The sequence below is a fragment of the Emydura macquarii genome, unplaced genomic scaffold, assembly GCF_026122565.2.
Source record: "Emydura macquarii macquarii isolate MOO-44397 ecotype Brisbane River unplaced genomic scaffold, CSIRO-AGI_Emac_v2 contig_1119, whole genome shotgun sequence".
In the NCBI taxonomy this organism is placed as follows: domain Eukaryota; kingdom Metazoa; phylum Chordata; order Testudines; family Chelidae; genus Emydura; species Emydura macquarii.
In genome coordinates this window covers 12513548-12530640 of record NW_027131256.1, presented here as the reverse complement: position 1 = coordinate 12530640, position 17093 = coordinate 12513548, and the positions used below count along the sequence as shown (strand labels likewise).

General features: G+C 41.6%; 1 long non-coding RNA gene across 1 annotated transcript in view; it reads right to left on the bottom strand.

The window, feature by feature from the left end:
* Positions 1 to 15868, bottom strand: part of LOC137151886 (uncharacterized) — an 85998-nt gene extending 70130 nt beyond the window's left edge. Inside the window, exon 1 of the long non-coding RNA XR_010919393.1 lies at positions 15800 to 15868. This is a non-coding gene — a long non-coding RNA (uncharacterized lncRNA). The remainder of the gene's footprint in view (positions 1 to 15799) is intronic.
* Positions 15869 to 17093: the final 1225 nt, after the last annotated feature.

Below are 17093 nucleotides of genomic sequence, written 5' to 3'. Positions count from 1 at the left end.
GTGCACATAATTTGTACTGTATAGTGGGTAGATATAAATGTGCATGAATTCCTAATATAATACCTTTCCATTTGCAAGCTTTTGTACAAACAGCATCTAGTCTTCCTGGCAGAAGGTTTTACTTTGTAATTGCCTGTGTACGCAGTATTAGCCTTTGAAATATTCTAGGAACTAGCTTTTTAAATTCAGTGTTAGAGATAATACACAGCATCATATTGGTCTTCAGTCAGAATGCCCCCTAAACAAAAATGGCAATTTTGATACTAATGTATAGGAGAAATTTAACACAAGTCTGTACACTTGTTCAAAATGAAAAATGGCAGTGGTGGTGATGCTAACAATATATTTCGGGAATTTTACCTGTACTGGGAAGTTATAGTATATGAAGACAGAAGATAAACAAGCCTCCTAAAGCTTACATATGAGAGAAAGATTCTCCACAAACCATGAAAAACACGTTATTTGTCAGATGTTGACAAAGCATAAATGGAGAGATTTGTGAGAGAGGTGCACTTGATTCTGATAGGACACGTAGCTTTTTCAGCCCAGTCAAGAAATCTGGCATCAAAACATTTGCTTATATGGCCAAGAGGACCCATTTTAAGTGTAGCAAGGGAGGGACAGTCACAGCAGATATCAGTCCAGCAATTGTTTTCTGCAGCGTTCTGTTTATAGCAAGATGCAGAAATGAAGTTTCAGTCATCTGGTCTACACTAGAGAGTTTTGTCAACAAAGTCAGCTTTTGTCGACAAAACAGTGCTGGTGTACACACTGCAATCGCCCCCTCGCCCCCCACTCTGCTGACAAAACTGCTGTGTTTTTTCAACGAAATAAAACTCTCTCAATGAAAAGCGTAGGGCTTTTGTCAGCAGAATTAGGGCAACGCAGTGTCAGTGTAGATACTGTGTCCCCTTACAGCAGTGGAGGGGCTGTCATTCTTGTCAATTTCATGGCGGCTGGAGCATGGCTCCCAGCAGCGAGCCAAGATGCAGGCAGCTGCCACCCAGTTCCTGGCTGCGAGCCGGGACCGGGAAGTGGAGAAGTCCCCACACAGCTGCCCCGGCTCCTGGCTGGGATCGGGGAGGGGAGAAGTCCTCATGCAGCTGCCCCAGCTCCCGGCTGGGATCGGGGGGCAACCCCCAGGGAGCCTGGGATTCTGTGAGCTCCCCACACTGACCCTTAGGCTAATAGAAGTGGTCCTGATGAGGACACACACTGCTGACCCAAGGAGAGCAGTATGGACAATAGCCATCGTTGTAATTATAGCAGTGACTGAAAGTCAACATATGTCGACAAATTTTTCTAGTGTAGACAAGGCCAATGGCAACTATTCTTAGTCACCCAATAGGACCTGTGCCTATTTCCCTTGCTGATGGAACAATGAGAAGAACAGACAAAGCTGAATGAGGGCATCAGCTGGAAGCTCAAGCAGAAAGAATCCATGAGTTAAGAGCATTCAAGAAAGAAACCACAGTGTACATCAGAGATGCCAGGGCTGTCATACAAATGATGGCTGGAGACAAATTCCACACATTTGATGAATTGGCTGCTAAGTACTTAAGGCAGGTCCTAAAAGGATTTGACAAAACTAATTCTGTAATCAAAGTCTTTGACAACAATGACTCTGTGAAAACTGCAGAAAGACCACAGAGGACAGGATCTAAAGTTGGAAACAAGAAATACCAGGTAATTGGTGGATGCTCTGTGCCTCCACAAAAGAAGTTTCTAATTGTGGCATCCAGCAAGCAGTCACTTGTAAAATTCCTCTTTGAATGTATGGTTCAAAATGCACCTGAGAGTGCAGGAGCACACCCCACACAAATGCTCCTTCTTGCTGAAGACTTTTCCAGTGGTGCAGTAATAAAGTCCATCACCAGTAGAGGTGTTAAAGAAGCCCCAGGCTTGTACAGTACTCAGGAGGAAGTGGGCACAAGGATGCTTACACATCCTGTATGTGCCATTATGACTTTTGAGTCTCTTGGAGTCAAAGGATTCATAGTAATCAGGTCACCTGATACAGATGTTTTGGTCCTTGCTGTTCACCACTCCCAAAAATGGAACACGTAGATAACTTGTGGATTGAAACTGGCAGCATTACCAGCACAAGTGACAAGTGTCGCTTCATACCTGTGCATGCTGTTTGTGACACATTCACTCCTGCCTTCTGAAACATACTTCCTGCTGTACATATATGAACAGGACATGACTCTGTGTTTAATGTCAAAACAAAGGGATCTTACTGCTTCAAAGATCCTGCCAAACTAGGAGAGAGTGACAGACAAGCTGCAATTTCTGCAGCAAGGAAGTTGGTAGCAGTGCTGTATACAAATGATGGCTGGAGTTAGAAAGATGAGGAGACGCCCAGAGACCTGAATTCTTGTGCCTTAGTCTAGCCATCAAAAAGGACAAGTCACTGGCCAAACTCCATGTAAGGACAGTTTTGAAAAGCACGTCAAAAGAGCATCTTGGCAAACAAAGATTTGGATGTCTTCGCACAGTTAGAAACCAGGTATTGGCTCACAACTGCGACATGGATGGAAAAATGTGGATGATGAACTACTGCCTGTATTCCTCAAGATGGCAATGGCATCTGAGCTTCTACAAGACTATTTGTGCCTGTACCAGTAGGGATCTCTGCACAATCGACTGTGTCTGTAGTCAGAAGAGGACTGTGAACATATAAAGGCAAAGATGACTGTGGTAACCCAGGCAATCTTGACATACCGATAAACAAGATGATGTTGACTAGAAATGTAACCAATGCAACTATATTTCAATGATACCTGTACAAGCTGCTTATTAGATTTTTTTTGTTTTTGTTTTACCCTTTAGATTATTGTTGTGATGCTTTGAGGTCACAAAGAAATAAATGTTGTGTCTTGATATAATATATAGAGTCATTAAACTAACAGATACAAATACAAATATTTCAAAGTGGTCATTTTAGCATGTTGATGGTGTCATTGTTTATTCCTGTTTCTATTGTAATGGCACTGCTTGACATCATATATCATCTTAAAGTAGACATAATAAGCTTTCAAGTGTGTCTCTCTCTGTGTGTAAATCAACCAAATCAGTTGTGTCTGCACTCTCCTTTTCTGTGCACCCCATTGAGACTGAAAGGTGAATCTGGGGCTGCATCCTCATTGCTCCCTCACTGGTAATATCCTGACACAGCCTATATTTTCAGCTGCCAAAACTCTTCCCGGAGTCTCTGTAACAGGAAACCTTTTGCTCCAGCTTAAAAAGTTCTCCTTCACTCCCACACCTATGACTACTTTCTCCCACCATGCAGAGCACACCTCAGCATGTTAAGTGGGTTACTAAAGTCTGTCCGCACCACTCACACCTTATTCCAAGAAACAACCCCACAAATCTCTAGAACCAGTACTATCTATTCCTGTTCCTAGCTGGAACGTGGACATCCAGACGAATGAGAATTTAAAAATAAATTAATCAAATATACTCAGATTACAGACAGACCCAGACTAGACCCCTGGATTCAAAATGCCTCTTGAATTTGGAAATTGAGCTCCAGAGGCTAACTTTGTATTTATCTCCTCTTCCTATAACACACTAGTAAAACTTCAGCTCCAAATATGCCACTAAGCTCTAAAACGTCAGACCAACTCTAATTCAAATCTTTAAAAAGGTTGCACATTCACCCCAAAATCCTGACTTCATATGCTTGAGTTCCAAAATACCGACATCTTTCCAAGGATATATGCAGTTTTCATTTATGTCTGAGGTGTGTGACTCTGATATTAATGCAGCTTGTTTTGTTACTCTGAAATGAAATCTGTGCCTTACATGACCAAAAAGAATTTCAGAAGTAATAACAAACGTGTTTCCTCTTCCTTTTTTCTCTTTCAAGTTCAGGACACACGGTATTATCTCCCTTCAATGCAATTGAAAGTTATAGATGTTGAACTTGTTTAGACAAAATAAGAAGTATCCTGGACTTTCAACCAAAACTTGAACACGCCCAGACTTTTTTGGAAGTTCAGAGAATTTAGTTATACTACCCTTCATTGAAAGGGGGAAAGAGGTTAATTAAGTGCTGGCAAAAGATCCTGGCTTGACAACCATGAAGACTGAAGTCCTCTCTCCAAAGAACAAATACAGCTCAGGCAACTACTCTGCAAGTTTCCCCCCCACCAATGGATCTCATTCCTAACCTGAGTCTTGTCATGGTTAGAGTAAGGATAGTTGAGGCTACAGCAAAACCCCCAAACAAGCAAAAACCATTCCCCTAAATATTTATTCCATTTTTTAAAGTGAATTAACTTATGCCATAGCCTACTTCTTGGATAAAAATCTGGCCACAAAGAATTCAATGGTAAAACTCTCCTGGTGCCGGTTTTTTGTTTCTTTCCACAAATATTTGAGCAATTCACTTTTACTGGCAAAAGATGTTCACAGGAAGCAATTTTAAAACTGCACATATGAATATTTGCAGAAGCTACATTTTAAATTCCCACAGGTAAATATTTGAGTCTTAAGTGCTTGCTTGTTTATCGAATCAGGGAAAGAGAAATGACATGACGTGAATTATCTGAACAATCACTATTGAGCAACGCAGTATTATTGCAATATTTGTAATTAAAACAGAGAATTAAAAAACAAAACCATTGAAAATATTTTTGTTGAATAAATTTGAATAATGGATAAATCTGAAGAAACTGCAATCTCCTTCCAAGAGCGGAAAAGGTGGCTAAATTAATTGAATAAATTATTCATTGTAAATTATTTGCTCCACTCTAGTACTGACTCTATATACATTAAACTCCTGGTGTGTCTACTGAGATTGCTAACAAGGGTACCAATTATGGTACCAATGGTGTTGTGATTTTATTTTAGGGGAAAAAACGATCCACGCAGCTCTGTACTTCCTGGTTTGAACTGGTATTACAAGTTAAAATATTGAAAAACTTTGGATTCCTCCATTCCACTCAAAACCAGAAAATACTGGACATCTGAAAAGAAAGCCTGTTTGCAGGAGATTTACAGCCTGATTTTTCAGTCAACAGAATTTGAATACATTTGGATGAGCACTCAGACTTTGGGATGCTTAAATCAGGCTCCAAATGGTTTGATGTTTGCTTGTATCTAGTTATAGAGCAATGAAATAGAAATCTGTGCCCAACGACAAAGAGATCTCCAGCTTACCCATCTTTGTTTCCAGGATATGTAATAAAAAGCTTTATGAACTTGTCTATGGCAAAGAAATAAGGTTTGCATCATGTCTTGAGAAAGATACTTTCTCTATACCTGATGAGGACTTTGGAACAATCAAAGTAAAGACAGCCACAGAAAAATCCATCCTGAGTTTTCCAAAAGACCCAATGCCTGCTAGAACATGACTTCGGAAATATCAGCCAGCTTTATTTTAGCCATCTGGATGTGTTTGGTAAAGCTACCAGTACTTTATATTCTTTCCAGACTTTCAAAATTATGAGTGGACACTGACAAAGGAAATCTAATGTCTAGTTAGCTCATTAGAGATGGACAGATAAAGAGGATCTATACTCGGAGAAGCTTCTTGTTCAGTGTGCACATGTAATGTAAGCAGGGTCTGAATGAGCTCTCCTCTGACATCTAGTGATGGGCTGGGGGAAAACCCTTCAGAAGCAGACCATGCTTTCATAGACATGCCTAGTCTGCTGCGGTGTGCGGCAGATGGAGATGCTTTGCCAAAGTGATTAGTTTTGACTGGTCTGGGGTTACAAATCACCCTAGTATATGAATGCAGGAGTGATGGAACGCTATCATCCTTATTGCACGAGTTAAGGGCAGCAGAATTTTCCTTAATGTGCCCTGGTTGAGGGGGTCACCCTAAACTGAACCTCACTTCTTAAGCATCAGGTAGGGATGCCAAATCCCAGTGGGGGAAAGAATGACTAGGGACAGGTGTTTCTATCTGATGATGTGGACTCCTAGATGCCATTTGAGCTTCCTCTCTTTAGTGTTTAAAAACAGAGTTGATTAGACTCAACTGAGAGTCTTTTTTTCTGGTTGGTGATTCATGGAGCTGACATCACTGCTGAGCAGGTCGGGGGGGCTAAGGCTTAGGACTTGTGTGGGGACAGTGTTGCAGCAAAAGACAGAGGCATTGCTCAACGCCCCCCCTCCACACCCGCAAGAGGTGGAAGATGAAGCCCCATGAATGGACCTCTGAACAAGCAAATTCCACCAACTGTGAGTGGGGTGCAGCAGAGGGAGAGGGGAGTGGTTTGTTAAGAGACATTGGTCAGTCGGACTTTTACACCGCAAGGTGAGAAACTGAACCAAAGGACGCTGCCCAACGCACTGTGGTGTGGCTGTTTGCCTACGGTCACATACTTTTGAATTGTGATTGTGGCGTTTTCCCAAATTAATGTTGAATCCCCTTTTTCCTTTTAATAAAAGTTTTATTTTGTGGTACACAGGCCCAGTGCTTGTGAGTGAAAGGTGATAACAAGTTTGCACCTCGATGGGATTAGGGTTCTCCACCTGTGTAAACTAAAGAGGCCATATTGCTCCAAGATTTTGAAATAACCAAATTAGAGACTATCTTGGTGGGACAAAACTATAACGATCTTAGTTAGCTACACAGATGTCCAGCCAAGCTGCTGTGGTTCAAAACAAATTGATGTTTCATTGCATTAATGCTGAATCCCAGACTTCTTGTAGGAACGATACAACACTGGACGCTGTCCCCTATTTCCAAGTTATGGCCTATATTCTCTGAACTTGCTTGGCCCTTCTTTAGTTAAACCTTTTATTTTGCAATCCAATAAATTGAGAAGTTGGCATTCTGCATATTCTGTAGTTCATCAGTCATCCCTATAAATCATGTCCTGAAAAGTAATAAACACCATGGTTTGCGCTGTATGAACAGGAAGTAATAAATAATGCAGAGCTAGAAGGATTGTGATTCGGTAAGTTACTCTGCATGACACAAATGTTTTCAAACTGACTTCATGCACTTTTAATTATTCTTGTACTTAGATAAACTTACTTGTCCCTTTACCCAGTTGCCTCAGACCTGTAAAAATTAACAGGTAAATTTATTACTATGGAACTATATATATATTGACAACTACAAGTGGGGGAGGGAAAGGAAGAGGGCCACTAATTAAATGACAGTCAGACATGTCAAAGGCTTCAAGGACAAAGAAGAGGCAGCAAGGATACAAATCAGTGAGCACGGAGATTTGCATTATTAAATTGTCCCCCTTTTTATAATCACTGAGCTACATAATTGTTTTTCATTTAGACAAGAAATGACAGATCCATAATACTGAAAAATTCAGTGGTTAAAAAGCTTTTTGAAATATAGACTTGACACAAATATGTTATAAATGCCAAACCGCTATTTTTATTTAATTTTTGGACTCAAAGAAAAATGTTTTTCTGGCATGAAATTTTAGTTTAAAGTGCAATATTCATATCAGTTGAGGATTTCAACGATAAAGGTTACCCAGGCTAGTATTCAGGGAAACAACATTTGAAGCCTACACAAGAAGGAATTAGCTACTCAGAGTGGGGAGAATTTTTCTCAGGTGGATTATAGAGTCCTTGGAGTCTCTCTTCAATTCAATTGTAGGGCTTGCCAGAGAGCAAGAATAACATTTCATGGAAAATTTAAGCATTTGGTTTAATTCTACATCAGGACAAAACTGAGCCTTTAGAAACTTGAAAAAGAGAGAGAGAGAGAGAGACAGACAGCGTGAGCCACCAGCCTTGTGATTAGGGCACTCACCTGGGCTATAGGAAACTCAGGTTCACACTCCTGTTCTGAATCAGGAAGAGGGAAAAGTTTGGCTCTCAACACAATGCCAATTTCCAATGAAAAAACATTTTGTCAAAAAATTCCTGACCAGCTGTAGTCAACTGGTTAAGTGTCAAGTTGGTGGGGGGGTTGCTGTAGAATAAACAATGTTTTCAAACTTGGGTGCTTAAAGTTAGGCTCCGAAGTCCATATTTAGGCTCCTAAGTAAAAGTGGCCTGATTTCCACATGTGTTGAGCACCAACAAATTGAACTGAAGTCAATACGAGTTGATGATGCTCAACGCCTTTGGGAATCAGGTTATTTTTATATAGGTCTCTAAACATGGCTGGCCTTAGGGGTGGGTGATCTGCGTGACCGCCCAGAGCACAGTGGTTGGGGGAAGAGGGGAAGGGTGCACCGGAGTCAACACCCCCTCCACACACACACATAGCCAGCACAAAGTCCCTTTAAGCCCCAAGCACTTGGCCCAGAGCTGCGAAGGAGCAGGGCTGGAGGCACCTCAGCCAGGTGCTCCCACTGTGCACCAGGGTCTAGCTGCTAGTCATGGCCAGGCTGCAGAGGGACAGGACTTCCTCTTCCCCTCCATGGGCCACTCCCATGGCCTGGTCAGACCCACCTCCGCGAACCTCCCCTGGAAGCTCTGCACTTTCCTCCCCCACTCCCTGCTTCCTGCCCCAACGCTCCCCAGCCGCTGGGGGAGAGGTCACTGTACTGGGAGCTGCACCCCACCCCATTTACCCAGAACACCATTTTCACTAAGGCCGGCCCTGTCTATAAATTTAGGACCCTAACTTTTGGCACCCTGGTTTGAACATTTTGGCTGGTATCTATAGGAACGTCCCCCGGGATTCTAAAACTGCCCACATGCAGAGCAAGGAGTCCATGGCCTGTGAAAGAGATACAGTACATTATTGCCTTTCTGTGACTGCTCTGTTGAGATGAATTGGCCCTTTTATGAAAGGTGGATGCAGTCCCTCTCTCAATCACTAAGCTGTGGTGCTTAAGGGCTTTCTTCTGAGAATAAAGTTTCTCTCTCTCTGTGGCTATTTGCCAGAGCTTAGGAAAAGACGTAGTGGAGTTTGTAAAACATTCTGACGTTGCAGGGATCTTCACAGTGGGTCAAAACTTACCTGTTTCTCTTGGGAGCCACAGTTCATCAAGATACTTAAATATGTGAGTAGCCCATTGACATCAATGGGGCTACTCCCATGCTTAAAGTAATGCACATGCCCAAGGACCTGGCTAAATCATGGCGTAGGTGTTGAGGGTCCACTGCATAAGAGGGGGCTGCATTAAGGAAGCTCCACAATTTGGAGAGCCATATAAAAGCCTGTTTCTCTCCACACTGAACTGCCCGCCCCCTCAGTTGTGTTGTACCTCTGCTGTGTACGGGAGATGAAGTTGATGAATCTGAGGGAACTCTTTCATGTGGCCATAAATAGAGAAGCTGGGAGGACTGGGTTAGCTTGCAGACCCGAACTTAATATATTAAAATAAACAGCTAAGTAAAAATAGTTATTCCTTGGAGTGTTGTCTGTAAATTTAAATCAGAATAGATGAAGCTTGTATTAAGAGTAGCTATTTTCAAAGCGTTTTCCATTACTAATGCAATGAAAATACATGTAAGAGAACCAGGGTTGGGATAGGGAGGCAGTGGTCAGGAACAGATGTGGATCAGGTTGAAGCTAGCATTCTGGTTTCAGGTTCATGGTTGAACCAGACATAGTGTTATGGCTCTAATTTGATGGCAATGAGCTTCCATGAGTTGTGTTCACAAGATTTCCCCCATCTTGGGTCAAAAGTGAACAAGGCCGCTTTCAGATTTGCAGCCAACCCAGAAACAAACCAGAATGACATGCTAGGATCTGGGCATTTGAATCCAAACCCACTCCGAATCTCAAAGGGTTCTGATTCAAGATTCCAAATTTGGCCCATCTTATACACATTATATAAGGATGAAAAAATATGACCTAGAAACAGGGGTAATACTAGAGGGGAAAGGGAAGCGAATGCTCTCAATAGTTAGCACTCGCTTTTTTCAAACACTTTGGCCTTTTGCTTCTCTTCTCTAGCATATACATCAGTTCCAGAGGTCATCCATGGAGAACCATTTGCATCAATTACTGATCTCCACGTTCCCCATGAGTAGCTGGGCACATAAAGGCTAGCATAAGACAGAAAAGATTCCCCTTGGCTGATGTCAGGAAAGGACTTGCCATTCAGGGAAGCACTCAGAAACAAATATCAGGCTGTGGAAGCCTCTGAAGTTTTTCACCTAACAACTGATATCTGGTCAGCCCAGAGTTTAACCCACTGCCTGCATTAAGACATCAGGTAGATTTTCTAGACATGCTCATTTGAGAACTCAACTCAGTTCACATAAATTCTTAGCACTGTCCGGGCTAGGGACATTGCTCTATGTTAAGGAGCAGCTTAGAAGATCCAATAATGTCCCCTGATTCACAACAGGCATCTTTCACCCACATATCATGTAAGTTCTGCCCACGCTGGGGGAGTAACTGCTGTAGCTTGAGCCATTTATAAATCAGGGTGTTGCTAGCAGAGCTCTAGCTCCGTTTTCTTGATGACCATGGAATGGGAATTATTCTGAGAATGGGGTTAGCAAATCACATGAGTGTGATAAAGATATTATAGAAGAGTGTGCTGTGTGTGTTATGAGAGGGGAACCTGCAGCAGCACCCAGCTCATGGACAGGTTAACAGCTCAGAGCCGACAGGCACACAGGAAAGAGTGGATGAGAATTGCTAAGGAGATAAGAGCAGACACATTCAAGCCCTTGTGTATGCTGGACTCAAGTGGGCATCCCTTTGAGCTGCTCAGCAGCTGGAAAAAGGGGAAAAAATTCTCCAGCATCCTGAATCACTTCGCCAAAGCACACTCAGCACTGAGAGTAAAGATAAGGGAAAGAAGTCTGTGCTGGGCCAGGAGAAGGGGTGCTACGGACCTTTCCAATCCTGGGCTGCTCAAGGGGCTGGAGAGGCTCTTGGCATAGTTTAGTCAGACCCAGGCCCCCATGTATGTTACAACCACCTCCAGGGGCTGCTCTGTGGACCAAAACCCTGCCCAGAATGGAGCTATGGGCTACAGCTCCACCCCTGAACACACCTCCTATGACAGGGCTTGCAAGAGGGTCCTTAGAAGGCAGCCTGTGGTAATCTCTGCAGTGTCTGTGCTGGGGAAATGTACACCTGGCCTAATCCAGGGCTTGTAGGGCCATTTTACACTACTCTGGAGCTTTTACCTGGCATACAGGGGATTTGCCCAATTCTCCAGCATCCTGAATCCCTTCGCCAAGGCACATTCAGCACTTACTTGGCATAAAGTGAGCACAGCAAGGCTGAGGATAGGAACCATGTGTACATACTGTCCATGGGATAGACTTGGAAATAATATCCTTGGTTGGCATCCATTCATTCCATAGGCCAACACCTGCAGAGCCTTTTGTTACCGACCTCCAGACCACAGGGTCTGAGTTTGTTTGCAAAGTTCCATGTAGCAAAATTTACATGACTGCCCGAAGTGCCAAGTGGATTTCTGTAAGTGACTCAGGTTTGCTGCCAAAGATGGCACAACTGTGTACAGAAAGTAGTTGAAGCTACCACCACCAGTGGAATGAAAAATGAAGCGGTGCAGGAGAGCGCATTTAGAAAGAGCTAGACCTTTTACTGACGGAGACAGAATTGATCCTATAAAATTAATCTGCTGTATTTGAATGGATAGAAACCGAATACCAAGGGAGACAGACAGACTGCAGATAGTGTAGCAATAGAATAAAAAGATGTGCCTGGGAATACCCACTGCATTTCCTTCCCAGTAATGGCTGCGGAAACCATTGCAGGCTTCTAGAGAGGCAAGCATCTCTGCTAATTAGCAATATAATTTGTGTCTAGTGTTTGCTGCCCATTATGATGGCTTATTCTCTCTGACTGCTAGCAGAAGTAAACAGGAAGGGCATTTGGAAACCTCATGAAAAATATCCACAGTTTTAGGGCATTTGGGCTTGAAAAATGTATAGCTGTTGATGGATTAAAACACACACACACACACACACACACACACAAACTCTAGTAAACATGCAAAGAGTTATTGATGAAAGGAAAATAGATAATAAGAAAGTGAAAGATTTTGTTTATAGACTTGACTGGTTGACTGGGGTATAATAATGGGACCTGCTTCCAATTTATCCTATGTGAAAATAATTGGTGTACGGGAGAAGGATTTGTTCATAATAAATGGATCTCCTTACATTGAAGCAGAATGGTATCAGTATGAATATACTAGAATGATGGCATAATTTAGTGGGAATGATACCAGAGGTTGATGTTGTTAGCTTCAGCATTTCTGAAGGCATGTTACACTTGCAGGCACAGCTTACCTCCACACAAAAGGTACACAAGGTAAAAGTAGTGGCAGCTCTGTTGAGGAACTGTTCCAATTGAGTTAATTAGACTGCACTCATCCTTCAGTCATGTTGCTGCCAAAACATGCCAGGAGCTGGGAAAGGGAGGGAGTCAAATGCCACAGTGACTTTAGCCCAGGCAAACTGAGATGCTCAGTGTAGTTTTGTAAGGAACAAGTACAGAGATTACAGAGGACCCTTGTGCTGTTTGGGGGTGGGAGGGGAGCGGGGAGACCAGACGAGAGGACTAGAACCTCATGTACACTAGATCAATGCTTCTCACCCCCCTGGGAGGGCATGGGGGCAGGATGTGGCTTTACACCATTTTTCCACCCAACCCCAACACTTGGGAGACAAACTAAAGTCTTAGGGCTGCTTTAACTTGTGCCAATGGATAACAGATCCCAGGAAGCCCCTCTGTTCCATTCTGGAGTACCTCAAATTCCAGTGGGTGGGGAATAGAGGCTATGCCAGACCAATGTCAGTTAAAGATTCGTGTACAATGGGGGAATACTCAGCTGCTGTCTTAAGGCAGCTTTACAATCTCTTCTGCATTGCTGATTTATGAGTGGCTGAAAATGTTTATGCCTCAGAAATTTTATGACCCCTATACTATCTGATCCTACCATGATTTTATTACTTTTTAAAATAGAAGTGGTAATAGGATATGGAGCCTGTTACAAATTCAAATCTAGCCTGGGTCGACAGTTACCACCTGATGGCATTTCAGAGAATGACTGTGAAATCAGTCACTCCTGCCATTCAAGTTCCTTGTTTCTAGAACAAGGATTCACTTCACTAGAGTAAGCCCCAGTAACTGGCACACTTCTTGACTGTCTCAGCAGAGAGGCTGAGGATCAACTGGATCATAGAGATGGAACACACTTAGGGGTGGTCCCTTCAGATAAACAGTGAGACAGATTAGCAGGACAGTATAGGAAAACTTACACTGTGGCTGTTACTGCAGATTTTTTTTTCCTGTGGATAATCAGAGGACTTAAAAGTCCATGGTTTTCAAATCTGGACTCTTTCAGGTGTACTGCAACACAAATATATCACCAGACAGAAAAGAACATGGTACTGACAGAGATCTCAAAGAACAAAAAATGATAATTAGGATCTCTAGCATGCGAATGGTTATATTGGTTGTTGAATGGAGGTACGAGGAGCTACTTCAGGCTAAGTGGAATATAAAGCCATTTATGCTCATCTCAGGGTGATAAAGACATCTATACACATCTTCTGATATTAGTGGAGAAAAAGAGCAAGGGGCCTCTGTGGAAAAGATCCATAAAAATATATACTATGCCGAACAAAATGTGGTGAATAATTTATGTAATACATTAAAGATATAAAATTATAGGCATTTTTTAAATTAAATCCCTAACTCTTTATTTTACATTGGAGGTCTCCATCAGCCACTTCCAACACTAGGGCTGTCAAGCCCTCAAAAGGTTGGCATAGATCAGGGCTATAACTTATATTTTATTTCCTAGCACTCCAAAATATTGCTCCAATTTGAATTTATTAAGAATAATTAAAAAATGTATGTCAGAGAGGGCAACATATGAAAGATACTTTAAAACTAAGTCACAAAGTTTGTCAATGGTTAAATAAGAACATTCCTTTTCTCCTCATATACAGAGAAGCCAGATACATCTCTGGAGTACCTGCCCTGAAGTCAATGGAGTGGCACCAGGGGTGAATTTGGCCTGTGATATTTAAGTGCCACTCTAAAGCCACACCTTGTAAGTAAGCTTTTTGATTTATAAAAAGATCAACTAAATTCATGTTTTCAGATTCTTCAGGTGTGCTAAATGGGCTATGCGGACTGCTGCTTCTCCACTGCGGTGTACCCAAGTCATACTGATAGAAAACTAGCAAGAAATTACTCACAACACCCAATCATAGACATTCCTATATGAGATTATGGTTGGAAGATTTTCTTCTTTTCCCTTCCCTCCCACTCATCCAGTCCAACTAGCATAAAAAAGCCAGCATTTATAATAATGTGACTCACAGTTTGAAGCAAACCAAATATATGACCAATACTTGAGCTCCACAAATTGGTGTGATATGCAATTGCCAATTATGCATCAAAGCAGTGGTCTAAATGAATACCTCCTCTCTCAGAAGTCCTTTTCAACATCAGTAGCTTGCATGTGCTTTCCCTCTCTTGAGTATCATCCAGCAGTTGGTCTTTTATATTGGTTTGTTTCACCTAGTATAAGCCCCAGTCCTGTACTGGGATCTGCATGAATCTCAACGTTGGGGGCTGGCTCTCTCAGGGGCTGCCCTATTCTCTACTCATTCCAGGATACCATAGCAACAGGAACCAAGAGCTGGCAGAGCCCCAAGTGAAGCTCACAGGGCCTTTCTTGGTAGAGGATCTGGAACTGTGGAACTACCTTCCACCAAAAATCAGGTTGGTTACAGAAAAGTGCAATACACAAGATTCACATTTTGGCAAAGCCTTCTCCTGTAGTAACAACTTTAAAGGATGGTCCCAGAAGCAGTTTGCTGAAGAGACTATTCAGAAACTTTCCAATGCTGAAACTAATATAAATAATTAAAATATGTTTTAAAACAAACAAGTCTAAGTAGATTAACAACATAGTACAAGGAAGGGAAGGAGGTTAGAGTCCTTTAAAGAGATTGATGCTCTGCCTAATGTTGTTAGTGCATAGATGCCACCACAAAAGGATGCATTAATAAGATATTGTAGATATATAGAGCAAAGATATTGTACAGAAATAGATTTGTGGGTGGGAACAGGGATATGTGTATATCTTGTGCTTTCTTTTGCATGTCATGTTTTGCCTAATGAAATGTCAAGAAAAAATAAACAGGTTATTTCAACATAAATCACTTCTCTTTCAGGTGCTGGATTTGAGGCCTTTTGTCTGGGGTTTCTGCACTCCCCAAAGCAGATTAACATTACAGGTGCATGTCTGAACTGTTTCTTATTTGAAAAGTCTGAGCAAAGTAGATTAGCCATTTTTGAATTATATGATTGGTGGTGGGGTGGGGGAGGGGGGGAGGGGGAAATACACATATATTTTGAATAATCTCCAAATGAGTGAAATTTGAGGAATTCACTGAGGAAGGAAATCAACTCAAGCTTGAAAAAAAAAATCAGTAAAACATGCATCTAAAGCGCGTAGATGAATATTTGTACACATGATAAAACTTTTTCTTTTGGTTGTTCTTTTTCTCTGCCCTGTCCACCACTGTTTTTAACTCTGGATCAGTTGCAAACATTGGCCAACACAGATATGTACAAGTTTGTTAAGGTGTTTTTGTTAAAGATGCCTTAAATAAAGATTCCTGCATTAAGGATGAGTTTAAGTATGTCACAATTTATCTTCCCCCCTCCCTATACTATGGAAATTAAATGCAAACAGTTGTGTGAATGCAATATAAGAGTGATAAGCCTTGCTCAAAAACCTCAGAAAATTTAAAAAAGCATAAGCCTGATTATCTATTGCTTTATATCTTGTATAATCATTTAGATCTGTGTAAAGTGATCTGAAAAGAGCTGTTCTCTTGCAGTCAATTACACCATCATCAGTAATAAAAATTCTGCAATCAGAATTTAACTCACAATTTTGCTGGTGTTGCGTAAAGCAGAATAGCATCCAGATCGTTCTCCCATCATTACGTTAGCTCTACTGAGCCAAGAGAATTGAAAATATATATTTGTTAAGTAAAGTGAGACACACACACACAGGTTCAATATTTCACACTTAAGCACTTCAGTGAGGGAACTTAATGTCCAAAATTGCACACATACAGTCTCCAAATCAGAAAAGTGGGCTTACAAGAAGTAAATACATTAAGTAAGAAGGTGCCTTTTCTCCCACCCCAAGCCACTTCCCTTTAATTGGGTCTCTCTCTCTCTTTTGTGTGTGTGTGTGTGGTTTAGATAAGCTAAGAAGAAAAAGAGACATAACAACCATTACTAATATTCAAATTAACTGACGCCCAGGCTCGGGTTTTATGTACAAAAATAGCTACGTCACTGAGTATTATTTTTGCCATTGCTGAATGTTTTTGATTAAACACCAGGCATACCTCCCTAATACATATTATCAGAATTCTGCAGAATAAACACACAGAAGCAGCACAGTTCAAATAAAGAACTAGCAAGAGAGCACCAGCAGGTAGGAATACTAGAAGAGACACACACCTGTAAATATGCCAATGTACAGAGGAGGCTTTGGGGGAAAAACAAACCTGCATCGTGACTCTGATGAAGTTGGCAGAATATAACAGAGGCAGCTCATGAAAGAAACACTCACCAGAAGTTTTAGATGACTGTATTATTTACTCAGTCTACCATAGAATTAAGCAGATTGAGGCACTGGTTATTTCCTATGCAGTAATGACCAGTGAGAATGAAGACACAGCCTGGGGGTGTTCTAAAGGCTTTATTCTGCAGATGTTGCACCAGATGTTAGGATCTGATCAGATTTCACAAGCCACGCTTGGTTAATAGTTGATGGGAAACCTTCAGAGAACATGGTACCTAAGTTCTTTAGGAACTGGTGTTGGTGATGCAGCAGGTGGGAATACACTCCTTTTGAGTCAGTTCTGAACCAATATCCCAGCATGTTGCTGGGGGAGACATTGTGCACCTGAAGGTGTTGTCTTTTGAACACGATAGCTCAACTACTTGAGTTTATTAAAGTTCCCATAATACTTTCTTTAAGAGTAGGCTGTTAACTCAGGCAGCTCAGCCAGATTCCAGTTTGACATTATATTTTGCCCATGTAAATTCCCCCTATAGTTTCAGTAGTGTACTGTATTTTTAACTTAATATTCTATGATTGTTCTACTGTAGTGTCTACTAATCAGCTACTTCATTCCAACCTAATATTCGTTCTGTGGTAGGTAGA